Source organism: Canis aureus, chromosome 18, assembly GCF_053574225.1.
Source record: "Canis aureus isolate CA01 chromosome 18, VMU_Caureus_v.1.0, whole genome shotgun sequence".
NCBI lineage: Eukaryota > Metazoa > Chordata > Mammalia > Carnivora > Canidae > Canis > Canis aureus.
Window position 1 is genome coordinate 20,791,559 of NC_135628.1, and position 18,064 is coordinate 20,809,622.

General features: G+C 37.8%; 1 long non-coding RNA gene across 8 annotated transcripts in view; it reads left to right on the plus strand.

Annotated features, from left to right (window-relative positions):
* Positions 1–18,064, plus strand: part of LOC144288703 (uncharacterized) — an 81,117-nt gene that overhangs the window by 25,840 nt on the left and 37,213 nt on the right. For 2 of the 8 annotated variants that reach the window (XR_013356668.1, XR_013356669.1), the window contains exon 5: positions 14,260–14,325. This is a non-coding gene — a long non-coding RNA (uncharacterized LOC144288703). Of the gene's footprint in view, positions 1–3,923; positions 4,026–6,890; positions 6,956–14,259; positions 14,326–14,756; positions 15,244–16,897; positions 17,070–18,064 lie in introns of those variants that run through there. The other 6 variants (XR_013356667.1, XR_013356670.1, XR_013356665.1 and 3 more) reach the window with 6 other exon arrangements.

Here is an 18,064-nt window from a genome sequence, read left to right on the forward strand (position 1 = left end):
AGCCTGCTTGTCCGTCTCCCTCCTGCTTCTTTTTTTTTTTTAAATATTTTTTGGTAGCATGAGTTTTATTTATTTTTTATTTTTAAAAGATTTTATTTACTTATTCATGAGAGACACACACAGAGAGAGAGAGAGAGAGAGGAAGAGACACAGGCAGAGGGACAAGCAGGCTCCCTGCGGAGAGCCCCCTGTGGAACTTGATCCTGGCACTAGGGGATCACACCCTGAGCAGAAGGCAGATGATCAACCACTGAGCCACCCAGGCTCCCAAAAGTTAACTTTTGATAGAAGTAAATTCCATGAAGGAAATAAGACAATGGGAGGTGATAGAAATTGCAGAAGGAGTGGTTATTTTATTTTTTTTTATTTTTATTTATTTTTTTTATTTTTTATTTTTTAAATTTTTTATTTATTTATGATAGTCACAGAGAGAGAGAGAGAGAGGCAGAGACACAGGCAGAGGGAGAAGCAGGCTCCATGCACCGGGAGCCCGATGTGGGACTCGATCCTGGGTCTCCAGGATCACGCCCTGGGCCAAAGGCAGGCACCAAACCGCTGCGCCACCCAGGGATCCCGAGTGGTTATTTTATATAGGCCTGTCAGGAAAGAATTTCTAAGAACAGAGAATAGATTTATATGATGAGAAAGAGCCATAGGAATAAAGGACTAGGAGAAGAATGTATCTAGTGGAGAGCACAGTAAATGTAAAGGCCTATAGGTTGTAATAAATTTGGCATGATTGCAAGAAACTCAGGAGCAAGAGGAGATGTGAGGTGGACAGGCAGGGAAAAGATTATACCAGGCCACTGAAGCCATGGTAAGGAGTTTGGATTTTAATTCTAAATGAAATGATCAAAACCTAGTTTGCCAAGTGCTGTCTTCGAGGAGTTCACAGTCTAGTAGAGGAGACAGACAAAACAAGAAATAATGACAGGTCAACAAGAAGTAGTTGACTTCCATGTCCTATCAGTGGTTTCTCAACCAAAGTGGAGAAAGTGGAGAAAGTTAAGAACTACATATGCATGAGTGCCATCCCCTAAATTTCTGATTTTAATGGAACTGGGCTGAGATTGGGCCTCCGTAAGCTGATTAAGAAGGTGATTCTAGGGGATCCCTGGGTGGCTCAGCGGTTTAGTGCCTGCCTTCGGCCCAGGGCCTGATCCTGGAGACCTGGGATCGAGTCCCACATCGGGCTTCCTGCATGGAGCCTGCTTCTCCCTCTGCCTGTGTCTCTGCCTCTCTCTCTCTCTCTCTCTCTCTGTGTGACTATCATAAAAAAAAAAAAATTAAAAAAATAAAAAAAGAAGGTGATTCCAATGTCATCAAGGTTCTGAATTACTGATGAGAACAAAGGACAGATGTTGGTAGTTTCCAGGCAGGTTCACTCAAGAAACCATAAGTATAGGACTGGAAAGTTTCCCTGAAGATCAAGGCTGGAATCAAACAGCTTATATCATGTCCAGAAGTTCATATTGTAAAGAAATGTGTTTAAGCCATAATCACAAAGCCCAGAGCAGGTAGCTTGATGAGTCTTGTATATAGAAAAAAAAAAAATGAAAATAGCAGCTTTTCAGTAGAAAAATGATACAAAGAAAAAATAAGGGGTAACATACATATTTTAGAAGAGAAATAAAAATGAAGCTATCAATTTGACAGTCAAATTACTGAGTCCTGATGGTTAGCCACTATTTGATGTTCTAAACCATGTGAGACATCTGCCCTACAGCAAGGGAGGAACAAAGGGAGCTATAGAAATGCTGGCTCTTAAAAATGCTTGGCAGATGCTGTCTTCTGCAATTCAGTGATTCATTCCATGATTTGTAGAACTGCTCTTGGTACACACACACACACACAAAATATATATAACAGAGTTTATCAGTCTTTACCTTTTCTCTTACTGTATACCCTGAGAAAGTCAAAGTAGTGACCACTTACATTCGGGTCAGTGTCAGGATTCAGAATACTAACTCCGTTTACAAATACATCAAATAGATGATAATACATCATAATGGTTTGGAAAAACACTTTAGAACTTACTCTTTTCCTTAAATTTTGTGAAAAATAGAGTTGAACAGGATGTGCATAATGTGTTGTTTGTTGGTCCTGATATCTCAGTTTAGTGCACAAACACATTTTTCCTTGGTTGTATGGATGTGTGTGTGTGTGTGTGTGTGTGTGTTTGGAAATAGTTTGCACCATTTTAACTTATATCCTACTTATTCTATTTATATTTAATAGTTTCTATATTAAATTATTCTATGTAATACTTTCTCCTTTTTATATATTTTGAATTTTTTACATTTTACTAAATTAATCTATCAAGGAGATGTCAACAATTAATGAGCCTCTAATCTGTCACCATTAAACCAATCCTACCATTCTGCTACTTAGAGACCGTTCAGTTGGTTATGGAATTAAACATATACTTTTTTTTTTCTAGGACAGTGATTTCTAGACTTTTGAATCTCACATACTTGTAAAATTTTAAAATAAAGGAGGGAAACTCAAATGTGGTTGCAAATGTTTTGTTTTCCCAATATAAGGCCATAAAGGAAAGTAAAGCTGCCTAACAGAATTACCAGTTCATTAAAAAAATGTTAACTCCAAAAAAGTAAGAAATGGCTGCCATAATATTCTAATTCTTTTTTTTTTAAAGATTTTATTTATTTATTCATGAGAGACAGAGAGAGAGAGCCAGAGGGAGAAGCAGGTTCCATGTAGGGAGCCCGATGCAGAATTTGATCCCAGGACTCTAGGATCATGCTCTGGGCCGAAAGCAGGCGCTAAACCGCTGAGCCACCCAGGGATCCCCTTTAATTTTTTTTTTTTTTTTAAGATTTATTTACTTATTTATTCATGAGAGACAGAGAGAGAGAAAGGCAGAGACATAGACAGGGTCCTTGAAGGGAACATGATGTGGGACTTGATCCAGGAACTCCAGGGTCATGACCTAAGCCAAAGGCAGATGCTCAACCAATGAGCCACCCAGGTGTCCCTATTCTTTTTAATTCTGAAGTTCTATTTTAAATGCTGATTGTTTAAGTGATAATTACCTCTCTACATTCCTTTATAACAATCACCACCATACTTAGCACAGTGCTAAATACATAAGTGGTGTCCAGTAAATACATATTTTTTCCAGGAAATATTTTATTTTATTTTTTGAAAGATTGGATTTTTAAGTAATCTCTATACCCATTGTGGGGCTCAAACTTACAACGCCAAGATCAAGAGTCACCAAGAGTCACACACTCCACCAAGTAAGCTAGCCAGGTACCACCATGAAATATTTTAAAACATTCTAGTTGTTTTATTTATTTGTTTTTAAATTTTTTAAAAAAGATTTTATTTACTTACTCATGAGATACCCAGAGAGGGACAGACACAGGCTGAAGGAGAAACAGGATTCCCACAGGAAACCTGTTGGGGAACTTGATTTGGGTAACCAGGATCATGCCCTGAGCCGAAGGCAGGTGTTCAACCACTGAGCCACCCAGGCGTCCCTATTTTTAAATTTTTTTAAAAAAGATTTTATTTATTTGGTCACGAGAAACACAGAGAGAAAGTGAGAGACACAGGCAGGGGGAGGAGAAGCAGGCTCCATGCGGGGAGCCCGATGTGGAACTCGATCCCTGGTCTCCAGGATCATGCCCTGAGCCAAAGGCAGATGCTCAACCACTGAGACACTCAGGCGTCCCCTATTTTTAAATTTCTAAAAAATATTTTACTTTTAGGTAATCTCTACATCCACTGTGGGGCTTGAGCTGACAATCTCAAGATCAAGAGTCTTATGCTCTACATGAGCCAGGTGCCCCATTCTGATTGTTTTAGACTCACACAATATCTGGCAAAGCAGTAGCTCCTCAGTAAAGATTTATTGAAGGAGTGAGTAAATGAATGAATATTCTTTTTTGCTTTGTTAGTGTATCCAGAGTTCAGACAGTGATTCTCATCATTTTGAGCAGGTAGAAATGATCACCAAGCCTGATGAATAGATTATTCTCTACATCTGTTGGTGTGTTGCTGTAAGTAAAACAACCATACTTAATGGAACTATACATTTTAATTACAAATGATTGTATTTATACTATTGATTAATTCATTTTATGTAGGTAATTTTAATAAATACTTAACATGTTTCTAATTTAGTTTTTATTCTTTTTTTTTAAGATTTATTTATTAATTTTAAAGAGACATTGGGGTTGGGCCAGAGGGAGAGAATCTTTAAGCAACCCCCCCACTGATTGTGGAGTCTGACCTAGGTCTTGATCTTAGGATCCATGAAATCATGACCTGAAATGAAACCAAGAGTTAGGAGCTCAACTGACTGAGCCACCTGGGCATCCCTAACTTTTATTCTTCAATGCGAACTGATCAATAATTTTGTAAGTGGTTTTGATATCTTTTATTTATTCCATTCTATCCCTAAGTACAATGATCTTTTCTTTAACTACTTAACACATTGACATTGAAAAGTTGATGTGAAAGGTCAGGTAACTTCTTAGGGAAATGACACATGTATTTAAATGTTTTTCAGTCCTGTTTTGATCGGCAGCCTGCATGGCTTTATTGACTGCTGAATTGGATACATGTGACTTAGCTCATTACTCTTTCATTGAAAGTTATAGCAATTAGGAACAAGAAACCACAAATGGATCTAGGTTCCGCCACAAAATTAAAAAGAAAAAAGATATAAAAGTGATATTGGCTCACACAAATATTAAAATTATACTGAAGTATTTACAGTTAAAGAAGTCTCCTCCTGACCATGACCATCCCCTTTCCCTACTTTTTAAAAAAAATATTTTATTTATTTATGAGAGACACACAGAGAGAATCAGATACATAGGCAGAGGGAGAAGCAGGCTCCATGCAGGAACCCCAATGTGGGACTCGATCCTGGGACTCCAGGATCATGCCCTGAGCCAAAGGCAGACACTCAAGCACTGAGCCACCCAAGTGTCCCCCTCTTTCCCTACTTTTAAGAAAACTCTTGTTAACAATGTGATATCTTATTCTGATACACACTCACATACATAGAGATTTTTACATAATTATATATTTTTTAAAATTTGGTAAAAAACATAACATAAAACTTACATTTTAACTACTTTTAAGTGTATAGTTAAGTAGTATTCAGTGTATTCACATGGTTTGCAGCACCTCCTCAGACCTTTCATCTTGCAAAACAGAAGCTCTGTATATCCATTAAACCAACTCATTTGTCCCTGCCCCCTTGTTCCAGTAACTACCATCTTACTTTCTGTTTCTATGAATTTGACTACTTCATAAGCTTAAAAAAAAAGAATCAATCTACATCCACTTTTTAAGTAATGTGCTTTTTAAAATTTGACAATGTATGAAGAATTTTCTTCCATGTCCCCATTTTTTTAAAAAGTAAAATTTGGGACACCTGGGTGGCTCAGCGGTTGAGCATCTGCCTTTGGCTCAGGGCGTGATCCTGGAGTTCCAGGATTAAGTCCCACATTGGGCTCCCTGCACGGAGCCTCCTTCTCCCTCTGCCTGGGTCTCTGCCTCTCTCTGTCTCTCATGAATCAATAAATAAAATCTTTTAAAAAAAGTAAAATTTATTTGCTTTTAATTCCTAACCCATTAATTTGTTATAATCATAAAAATACTACATTCTCTGGGTGCATGGATGGCTCAGTTGGTTAAGCATCTGACTTTAGCTCAGGTCATGATCTCAAGGTCCTGGGATTGAGTCCTGCTCTGGGCTCTATACTCAGCAGGGAGTCTGCTTGTATCTCTCCCTCTCCCTCTGCCCCTCCCCTGTTTGTTCTCTCTTTCTTAAATAAATTAATTAAATCTTTAAAAAAATTTGTGAGTAGCTCAGCGGTTGAGCATCTGCCTTCTGCCCAGGGCATGATCCTTGGGTCCTGAGATTGAGTCCCACATTGGGCTCCCTGCAGGGAGCCTGCTTCTCCCTCTGCCTGTGTCTCTACCTCTCTCTCTGTGTCTCTCATGAGTAAATAAATAAAAATTAAAAAATAATTTATTTACATAATTTTTTTAAAAAGATTTTATTTATTCATGAGAGACACACACAGAGAGAGAGAGAGAGAGAGAAAGAGAGAAAGAGAGAGGCAGAGACACAGCAGAGGGAGAAGCAGGCTCCATGCAGGGAGCCTGGTGTGGGACTCAATCCCCGGTCCCCAGGATCAGGCCTTGGGCCAAAGGTGGCCCTAAACCTCTGAGCCACCCGGGCTGCCCATATGTACATAATTTTTAATAGCTGCAAAATATCCCATTCTTTCTACCACCATAATTTGCTTTTGTTGAGCTTTTAGATTGTTTACAGAATTTTGCTACTATAAACAATGCTGGCACATCTATGGGTATAATCAACATTTTACATTACTTCCTAAGGATGAATTCCTAGTAGTATTAATACTGGGCCAAAGGGTGATATGATTTATAAGACTTTTGATTCATATAACCAAATTGATTTCCAGAAAGGACCAATTTATTTCCCAAAATGAAGTGAACATAAATGTCCATTTTGTTGCACTCTGGCCAATATTGGGAATAAAAATAAATTACAGCACTTACCTATTTGTTTTTGGAGATGGTATTTCATCATTTCCAATATTTTAAAATATAGAGGTTACTCTCTTCTCCTCACTTGTTCTTTTTATATAGGCACAATTTATGTTTTATCCAATTCCCTACATAGAATCTAGTACATATAGGAAGAAAGCTAACAAATTTAGGATCTAAGATTTTTGTAAATAATTTGTCGAAATTTGAAGTAAATAGCTAACAGTGCTATATTAGGAGTAATAATGTTTGTAGCTAGAATGGAGTCCTCATGTATTCAATTGCAAATACTGCTAAACTATATTAATACCTTTCTACTACTATCTCTATAGAAAAGAAATCTGAAATGGCACTACCAGGAAAATTTTGCATAAACTCCTACAATAAAGAAGCTAGCAAAAGCAAGGTTGTTTTTTTTTTTTTAAAGATTTTATTTATTTATTCATGATAGACACGGGGTGGGGGGGTGGGGGGCAAAGACACAGGCAGAGGGAGAAGCAGGCTCCGTGCAGGGAGCCCAACGTGGGACTCAATCACACCCTGGGCTGAAAGCAGGCACTAAACCGCTGAGCCACCGGGGCTGCCCGCAAAAGCGAGTTTTATTGTGAAGTAAAGAACAAGAGTTTTATTTAAATGGGTGAAACATTTCCATTTAATTTTAATGTCTTTAAATGATACATTTCCCACTGTTAATAGCAGTAATCCCCATGGAGAGTAACGTTCTTGTTAAAGTCATAATAGATCTCTGTTCACTCATTTCACAGCTTGAAGGTACACTTTTTAGACAGTAGAATGATAATTAATCTTTGCTGCAATATTTCTCAATGACTTGTGAAAAAGCAGGATTTTTGTTAGAGTGTCATTACAATTGGTGAACCTGTGGAATTACTACTATACATTTTAAAGGAACTTTAAAAATTTTAACTAGAGATAACCATTTACAAATGGACAGAGTCACATTTACAAATTAACCATTTTTTCTTTACAATTAAAAATCCTAACTTGTGGCTACAGAAAGAATTACATGCCTTTACATGTCCACACTATGTTTCTCATTTAAAATATATGTCAAAATGTTGTTTGATAGTCAGCAAAATGTTTTAAATATCCTAATAGTCTAATTTATATTCCATGACCAATAATCTTAGTTATAATCCAAGAACACATTTCTATCAAAATAAAATTTCATGTATTATATTAGAAAAGTAGGCTAGCTGAACTGGGTCTTTATATTAGTTTACATTCATTTCTAATTTTTCACTAAAGTCTCTTGATATGTTTTATGGTTATTTTCCTAATTCAACAATTACTATTACTTGTTTTAAAAGAGAATCCAAAGTGATAGATGTTAAGTGGCTTTCCAGGGTCATAGCGCTAAGAGGAAGATATTAAGATTGCTGACTCAGTCCTTATCCATTAGACCAAACTGTTAGTATATAATGATGTATAACAGTTGTTAACCTTTTGGGGCCTCTGGAAAACACACATGTGCATATGAAAGGGGGCATGTTCTAAATCAATACACAGCTAAACCAAGATTTGATTAAGGAAGAGCTCATTAAAAAGGAAACATTTAACTATAGTAGTTTTCATTAGCATACTTGGAAAGTATTATCTTATAAATAAATACTGCAATTTCCTTTTCCTTATCAAAATGCAAGAACATATATTTTTAAAAAGAAAACAACTCCATATTTACATTACTCTGACATTACTCTCACTTGTACATGAGGTGCATTGCTGTTTGTGGATTGTTTTTCAATCCACATGGATGGATTGCTCACATCCATGATTTTTAAAACATAATTACAATTATATATATATATATATAAGTTTTACTATTTTTATAATATTATTTTACATTGAGGTTTAGGTAATTTCCTAAGGACCCATATAAATTGAAAATTCATAAACTCACAAACAAATCTAGGCATGCCAATAATCTGTTACACACTGAAACTATTTTGCAATACAGAGTATTTTGTAAGGCATTTTTAAAAAGATTTTATTTATTTATTCATGAGAGACACAGAGAGGGAGAGAGAGGCAGAGACATAGGTAGAGGGAGAAGCAGTCTCCCCGCGAGAGGCCCGATGTGGGACTAAATCCTGGGACTCCAGGATTACACCCTGGGCAGAAGACAAGGGCTAAACCGCTGAGCCACCCAGGGATCCCCCACCCAGGCATCTCTTGTTAAACATTTTTTACTTCATACTGATAACCTTCTGGAATCATGTACTTAATTCTTTAGTAAGAGTTGTGAAAGGAGAACAGCAATACAGAAATTCTCGATGTTTCAATCTTTTTTTTTTTTTTTTTTAGGAGAGGTAGATAGTGGGGAAGGAGTAGAGGACAAGGGAGAGAGAATCTTAAGCAGGCTTATCCCAGGATGGAGCCTGATGTGGGGCTGAATCTCATACCCCTGAGATCATAACCTGAGTTCTAAATCAGACACTTACCTGAGTCACCCAGGTGCCCCTCAATGTTTCAGAATAGAGTTAGGCACGAACCAGCCAGCTGCAGCAGAAATGGCAGGATGAGAAGAAATAAGACAAATCAAACTGAGGTTTTTGAAAAGGTCATTATTGTGAGACTCTGGGTGGGTCTAAAGAGGAAGTCCAGGCTAGTGGGCACTCCATTGCAAATGGGGTTGAAGACACGTCAATAAAATTATATGTATCTTGAAAATCCCATGATATCGTTCTTCAACAGCCATGTGTAGCATAGGTACAGAGAATCCAGGAGCATGGTCAATTTGGTATTACAATCCTTGCCTCAGGATTTAGGATCTGTTGCAAGATCCTCTTCCCTGAGAGGGGCCTGACAAGAGCCTAGCAAGATTACAACCCCCAGGAACTGATACCAACTCAGATCCAGAGAATGAGACCATCAAGGATTCACTTACCACAAATGGACATCTGGATAGGTGCAGACCAAGGGAATAAGACCAAAGTGCACTTGACTAAAGTGGGCCAGGTAGGGTGGTCAGAAGGGGTAAGTTGAACTTGGTTCTTTACTATTGAGTCAAAACTCATTAAATCATTATTGTCTAAGGTTAGGATTGATTGTAGAGACAAGGGTCAGCATTGAGCACAAGGATGGGAGAGTAGGGGAAGGGGATGAGGACGAGAGTGGAATGCAGGTGAAGTCAAGTTAAGCTGTCTGAAAGGGTGAGAGTGGATGGGGAACCTGTCAGGGGTGGAATGCATAGATGTAGCTGAAGCACCCTGGATGTCTTTAATATTTTTTACAACTCAAAATGGAAAGTCAGAAAATGATTTCTTAGTTTTGGAGACATTTGGAGTAAAAATTACCTGAGATTTTTTCCATAAAGATGCACAAGTATTTAGGCAAGTAATATAATTATTATAACCAGCTATATGAAAGCTGCAGTTGTCATTTTTAATGGCTTGTCTCTGCACCCAATGTGTGGTTCAAACTCACAAACCTTGAGACCAAGAGTTGGTCTGAGCCATTCTTCTGACTGAGCCAGCCAGCCACCCCTTTTAATGGCTTGTCTTAATGATCAAAACAGCTTCTAATTTTTTTCTGAGATAATCTCTTTCTTTCTAGATAAGTACCTGAAGTCCTTTTTATTCAGTGATTATTAAAATGATGCCCATGATTTGACTTTCTTCTTTTTTTCTTCCTTTTTTTTTTGACTGAGATATAATTGATGTATAACATCACATTAGTCTTAGGTGTACAACATAATGATTCCATATTTACATGTATTGTGAAATGATCACCACAATAAATCTAGTTAACTTACATCCCACACATAGTTAATTTTTTTTTGGTTGTGATGAGAACTTTTAAAATTTACTCTCTTAGCAACTTTCTTTTTTTTTTTTTAAGATTTTAGTTTTTTTTTTTTTAATTTTTATTTATTTATGATAGTCACACAGAGAGAGAGAGAGAGGCAGAGACACAGGCAGAGGGAGAAGCAGGCTCCATGCACCGGGAGCCCGATGTGGGATTCGATCCTGGGTCTCCAGGATCGCGCCCTGGGCCAAAGGCAGGCGCCAAACCACTGCGCCACCCAGGGATCCCAGCAACTTTCAAATATACAAGATAGTATTAACTACAGTCACCACGCTGTACATTATATTCCCAGGACTTATGTTATAACTGGAAGTTTGTACCTTTTGATCCCTTTCACCTATTTCGCCATCTCCTATCCCCCTACCTCTGGCAACCACCAATTTGTGTTCTGTATTTATGAGCTTTTTTTTTTTTTTTTTTTTTTAAAGATTCCCCTATAAGTGAGATAATGTGGTATTTATCTTTCTCTATTTGCCTTGTTTAGCATAATGCCCTTAAAGTCCATCCATATTGGGGGATCCCTGGGTGGCTCAGCGTTTTGGCATTTGCCTTTGGCCCAGGGCGTGATCCTGGAGCCCCGGGATCGAGTTCCACGTCAAGCTCCTGGCATGGAGCCTGCTTTTCCCTCCCTCTGCCTCTCTCTCTCTCTATGTCTATCATAAATAAATAAATCTTAAAAAAAAAAGTCCATCCATATTGTCACAAATGGCAAAATTTTCTTCTTTGTGACCAATATTCCATTATATAGATATATATGGATATATACAGATGTGTATATCACATCTTTTCTTCAACTGACATTTTTTATGTTATTTAAAATCAATCAATTAACGTATAGCGCATTATTAGTTTCAGAGGTAGTTTAGTGATTCATCAGTTGCATATAACACCCAGTGCCATACATCAGATACCCTTCTTATTGCCTATCACCCAATTATCCCATTCCCCCCACCAACCTCCCCTTCAGCAACCCTCAGTTTGTTTCCTATAGTTGAAAATCTCTTATGGTTTGTCTCCCTCTCTGATTTCATCTTATTTTATTTGTCCCTCCCTTCCCCTATGTTCATTTGTTTTTGTATTACATCATCCATATGTCTATCCATCCATATGTCTATCTTTATCCATATGTCTATCAATGGACACTTGGGCTGTTCCCATAATTTGGCTATTGTAAATAATGCTACTATAAACATAGGCGTGCATGTATCCTTTTGAATTTGTCTTTTTGTATTTTTTTTTTTTTTTTGGTAAATATCCAGTAGCACAATTAGTAGATTGTAGGGTGTTCTATTTTTAATTTTTTGGAGGAACCTCCATATTGTTTTTTTTTTAAAGATTTTATTTATTTATTCATAGAGACAGAGAGAGAAAGGCAGAGACACAGGCAGAGACAGAAGCAGGCTCCACGCAGAGAGCCCGACGTGGGACTCGATCCAGGGTCTCCGGGATCACACCCTGGGCCGCAGGCAGCGCTAAACAGGCTGCGCCACCGGGGCTGCCCTCCATATTGTTTTTGATAGTGATTGCTCTAATTTGCATTCGGACCACTGATGCCCGAGGGTTCCTTTTTCTCCATATCCTTGCCAACACTTGTTTCTTGTGTTTTTGCTTTTAGCCATTCTGACAGGTATGAAGTACTATCTTGTTGTAGTTTTGGTCTGCATTTCCCTGATGATGAGTGATACTGGGTGTTTTTGATTTTTTGAGGAAGCCTCATACTTTTTTCTATATTGACGGCATCAATTTGCAATCCCCACCAATAGTGCACAAGGGTTCCCTTTTTCTCCACATCCTCACCAACTTACTTTCTTTCTTTCTTTCTCTCTCTCTCTTTTCTTTTTCTTTCTTTCTTTCTTTCTTTCTTTCTTTCTTTCTTTCTTTCTTTCTTTCTTTCTTTCTTCTTTCTTTCTTTCTTCTTTCTTTCTCTTTCTTTCTTTCTTCTTTCTTTCTTTCTTCTTTCTTTCTCTTTCTTTCTTTCTTTCTTTCTTTCTTTCTTTCTTTCTTTCTTTCTCTTTCTTTCTTTCTTTCTTTCTTTCTTTCTTTCTTTCTTTCTTTCTTTCTTTTTCTTTCTTTCTCTTTCTTTCTTTCTTTCTTTTTCTTTCTTTCCTTCCTTCCTTCCTTCCTTCCTTCCTTCCTTCCTTCCTTCCTTCCTTCCTTCCTTCCTTCCTCCCTAACTAACTTCCTAACTTCCTAACTAACTTCCTTCCTAACTTCCTTCCTTCCTTCCTATATTTTATTTATTTGACAAAGAGAGTGAGAGAGAGCACAAGCAGGGGGAGTGGCAGGCAGAGGGAGAGGGAGAAGTAGGCTCCCCACTGAGCATGTGGGAGCAGCAGGCTCCCCACCAAGCAGCCCCTCAATGAGGACCTCTATCTCAGGACCCTGGGATCATGACCTGAGTTGAAGGCAAATGCTTAACTGACTGAGCCACGCAGTCACCCCACTCTTATTTCTTATCTTCTTTATTAACTAACCATTCTCACAAGTGTGAGGTGATATTTTCTTGTGGTTTTGATTTGCATTTCCCTGATGATTAATGATGCTGAGCAACTCTTCATGTATCTATTGGCCATTAGTGTGTCTTCTTTTTTTTTTTAAGATTTTATTTATTTATTTGTGAGAGACAGAGAGAGAGAGAGAGCGCGCGAGAGAGAGCAGAGACACAGGCAGAGGGAGGAGAAGCAGGCTCCATGCAGGCAGCCAGATGTAGGACTCGACCCTGGGACTCCAGGATCACACCTTGGGCCGAAGGCAGGTGCTCAACCACTGAGCAACCCATGCATCCCATGTCTGTCTTGTTTAGAAAAATGTCTATTCAGATCCTCTGTCCATTTTTAATTGGGTTGTCTGTTTTTCTGCTATTGAGTTTTATGAGTTCCTTATATATTTTGGGTATTAACCCCTTATCAGATATGTGGTTTGTAAATATCTTTTCCCATTCATTAGGTTGCCTTTTCATTTTGTTGATGGTTTCTTTTGCTGTGCAGAAGCTTTTTAGTTTGATGTAGTCTCACATGTTTTTCTTTTGTTACTTTGGCTTTTGGCATCATACCCAAAAAATCGTTGCCAAGATCAGTGTTAGGGAGCTTTCCACCCATGTTATCTTCTAGGAGTTTTATGGTTTCTGGTCTTATATTCAAGTGCTTAATCTATTTGGAGGTAATTTTTGTTGTGATGTTGACCTCTATTCTTGAACCATTGACCTAAACTTTAACTGTTGAGATCATTACTGCTCTGTCCAGGCAGAGGAATTTCTTAAGAATTTTAAATGTATAACTTCATGTCCAGTTTGGGATATTTGTGAGAGTGAAAGGGGGTGCTATTGATTATTAAACTTGGACAATAGATGATAGCCTGGGCTGTTCCAAGCAAATCAAGATGTATGGTCACCTTAGTGTGAGAACATAATTCTCCTTGTTTCTCTGAAATTCTGCATGTCTTATGAGCATTGCCATTGCCAGCCTTTTGTTCAGGACTATTTTTTCAAGAATGTTGGTTTAGCAAACAGCTTTGGAAGAGGGTATCTCTCTCTGGAGCAGAAAGAAAAGATTAAGTTTTTTTTTTTTTAAAGATTTTATTTAATTTATTTATTCATGAGAGACATAGACATATACAGAGAGGCAGAGACACAGGTGGAGGGAGAAGCAGGCTCCATGCAGGGAGCCCGATGTGGGACTTGATCCCGGGATGGGGATCATACCCTGAACCGAAGGCAGTTGCTCAACTGCTGAGCCAGGCATCCCAGATTGAGGTTTTCTATCTTAGAGTTCCTCTTCTTTCACACAACAGGTGTCTCTTGGCCCTTCTTGTGTCACTTTGTTGTGTCACACTACTGCTGTTCTGCGTGTAATAAACTATCCTTTGTCTCTGATCCAGGAGTCTTGTGTCTTCTGCTAACATCCATGAAATTGTGGCATGCTGACTTGTTTGTTTGCAAATAGGGTAAGTCTCAAACCTTTCACATTTATTGCCGTCTGATACTCTAATACTTTTATAAATAACTATATAAACGTGTCACTACTAAAAACAAAAACTCCCAAATATGTCATTAATATTACTACTACTACTACAATTATGAATTCAGTTGAAATTTCATTTTGTGTATCTGAAAATTTCTCTTCCAAAGAATATTCTAAGATGAAAATCAGCAAAAGCAAAGGTAGGCATTACTGTATCTGGTATCATTGATTTCAAGATAGACTTTTAATCTGTCAGATTAAATATGTAATTATTATAATTAATAATTAAATTATTAAAAGTAAGTTATAATTTTATCTCAATGCACCAGTTAATTGTATAATTCTATTGTATAGTATTGATTTCTTAAAACAATGTAGCATTTAAAAAAAATATTTTATTTATTTATTCACAAGAGACACAAAGAGTGAGGCAGAGACATAGGCAAAGGGAGAAGCAGGCTCCCCGCAGGAATCCCGATGCAGGACTCCATCCGAGGACCCTGGGATCACAACCTGAGCCGGAGGCAGATGCTCAACCACTGAGCCACCCAGGTCTCGCTATGTTACTCAAAATGTTTGTGGCTAGAATTCTTTTTCCTAGCATAATGATCCACATTTTCAAGGAGTATATAAGTTTTTTTTCCTGGTGTGATGATGAGCTGGATTTATTATTTTTATAATAGGTTTATTGAGATTTAATTCACAGAACAAGCAATTCACCCATTTAAAATGTAAAGTTCTGGGATGCCTGGGAGGCTCAGCGGTTGAGCATCTGCTTTTGGCTCAGAATGTGATCCCGGAGTTCTGGGATTGAGTCCCACATCGGACTCCTGTATGGAGCCTGCTTCTCCTCCCTCTGCCTATGTCTCTGCTTCTCTCTCTGTGTCTCTCATGAATAAATAAATAAATAAATAAATAAATAAATAAATAAAATCCTAAAAAATAAAATATAAAGTTTAGTGGTGTTTATTCTAAGAAGCATGTAACTTGGTGTAACAAGAAGCATGTAATAAAACGTGCCAAATTCCAAATTTCCCTTTCTTCTACCCTAACTTAGCCCATGTGTTTTTTTTTTAACCTCTTGAACTTTCCTTAACCTTCTTTTAAGTATTTCAGGAGTGAGACACCCTTACTATCCATAGCATTTTAAGGTGGCAGATAATTGCAAAGAGATATACAATGCACCCTAATGATTTCATTTAGCACTTAGGCAGTGCTTTAAGAACATTAACCAATTGATTTGCACAGTGCCCCCTGTGATGAAGCAGTAAGTAGCATTTTCTTTACTTTCACAGTGAGAAAATGTACAGACAGAAGCTAGTTGACTTTCCTGAGCTATTAAAGCTAGTGAGATCTTAATACAAATTAAAACTCTCCTGTATTCAAATTTCTGAAACTGGATCCATTCGTGATAGTTTATTTGAGAGTTCTTGGAAAAGGTATATTTTTTAGGCTGTGTGTCTCGTGTATGTTCATATTATGTATTTGTTTTGCAAAGCATAATAGTGAAATTCCCTTATCCAAAAAATAGAAGCTCTTTTATTGGCCAAATGCTTTGAATCAAATGATCTATCATAGCAATCATAAGATTATTGTCTTAAGTAGACCTGTGTGAAAAACTATTTTAGTTATAATAAAATGAGATGGGCTCAAATATTAGTTTTCATTAGTTTAAGGAGAAGTAGTTAATGTTACTATTTTTTTACTCTTTTTTTTTTAAGTAGGCTCCACGCAGAGCCCAATGCAGTGCTTGAATTAATGACCCTGAGATCAAGAGTTAGATGCTTATAGGCACCCCTGTTTTACTTCTAACTAAGTTTAACATACTGAAATATTGGAACTTTACATATCAAAATGATGCAAAGCTCATTTACTATCAGTTTGATTTGTAAAAATTTCTGAGGTGCCTGAGTTGGTTAAATGTCTGCCTTCAGCTCAGGTCATGATCCCAGGGTCCTGTGATGGAGTCCCATATTGGGTTCCCTGCTCAGTGGGGAGTCTGCTTCTCCCTTTCCCTCTGCCCCTCCCCTCTGCTCATGCTTTCTCTCTCTCTCTCAAATAAATAAATCTTAAGAAACCCAAATATTTTCTGAATTGTCTGTTTTGGAGTGGTGATGAATTGTGCTAAACTATTTTTCTCTCTCTCTGTCTCTCTCTGTCTGATTCTCCTTGCTTCGGAGAGAGATGGGTTATTGGAATAAGATACAAAATTGTGACTAGAACAAGGCCCCAGAAGCTTTTTTGAGAAGTGAGCCCTTGGCTCCTTATACAAGTAAACTGAGCTAATTAGCTGCAGTGCTTATTGCAGTATGGTACAACTTGGCAATTGCTTCTCAATAAGCTGATTATGTTACTGTGTCACTGGTTTAAGAAACATTTATTAAACATTTATGATCTGCCAGCAAAGTGCTATATACTGAATATTGGAGGTAAAAGAAGCATACTTCTTGAAAGAACTAGATGATTATCTATAGCTAGCAAATAATTTCAAAATTCCTTAGTTGTGAATCAAAATATAAGACTTTATATATATATATATATATATATTTTTTAAGATTTTATTTATTCATGAGAGACACAGAGAGAGGAAGAGACAAAGGCAGAGGGAGAAGCAAGCTCCCTGCAGGAAGCCTGATGCAGAACTCGATCCCAGAACCCGAGGATCATGACCTGAGCCAAAGGCAGGCGCTCAACCATTGAGCCACCCAGGCATTCATAAGACTTCATATATTAACTATATATATATATATATTTTAAGATTTTATTTATTTATTCATGACAGACACACAGAGAGAGAGAGAGAGAGAGAGAGAGAGAGGCAGAGACACAGGCAGAGGGAGAAGCAGGCTCCATGCAGGGAGCCTGACATGGGACTCGATCCCAGGTCTCCAGGATCAGGCCCTGGGCTGAAGGCAGCACTAAACCGCTGAGCCACCGGGGCTGCCCTATATATATATATTTTTAAAGACTTTATTTATTCATGAGAAGACAGGGAGAGAGGCAGAGACAGAGGCAGAGGGAGATGCAGGCTCCCTGCGAAAAGCCTGATGTGGGACTCGATCCCAGGATTCTGGGATCACGCCCTGAGCTGAAGGCAGATGCTCAACCGCTGAGCCACCCAGGCATCCCATATTAACCATATTTTTGTGTAAAAAGTTTCAGTGCATATCCATGGACAAAATAACCAGACTCTTCTCTAGGAATGAGCTACGTTGTCAGCTCATCACTGTTTCTCCTGTTAGTGTACTATAACATGTATGTACCAAAGAAGTGGTGGGTTTTGACAGAATAAGAGCTGGTCTAACTTCATAACTTTTTGTTTCTTCTTAAAATAGCATCACTAGCAGCTCTTATCCTTGGCCTGATTTGGGTACTTGATAAGACATTTGGGTTAGTTAGATGTGAGTGGACAAATTTAATGAAGAAGCATATTAGTAAGATTAACTTGGGAAAGAACAATGACAGTGGTGAATAACACAGTTCTTATTCAAGTACTCTAAGTGGAAGATTTAGACTTGGAATTAATTCAAGGGTTTGACTTCTTTTTTTCATCTGTAAAAACAACTCTCTATGTAAGTTAAATCAGTATACATGTTACTAGAAAGAGAATGGGAATTACAACCTTCCTGAAGAGATGCATTGTATTATTTTTATTTTGTTTATGTTAAAGATTTTATTTACTTATCTGAGAGAGAGAGACAGAGACAATGACAGAGGTAGCA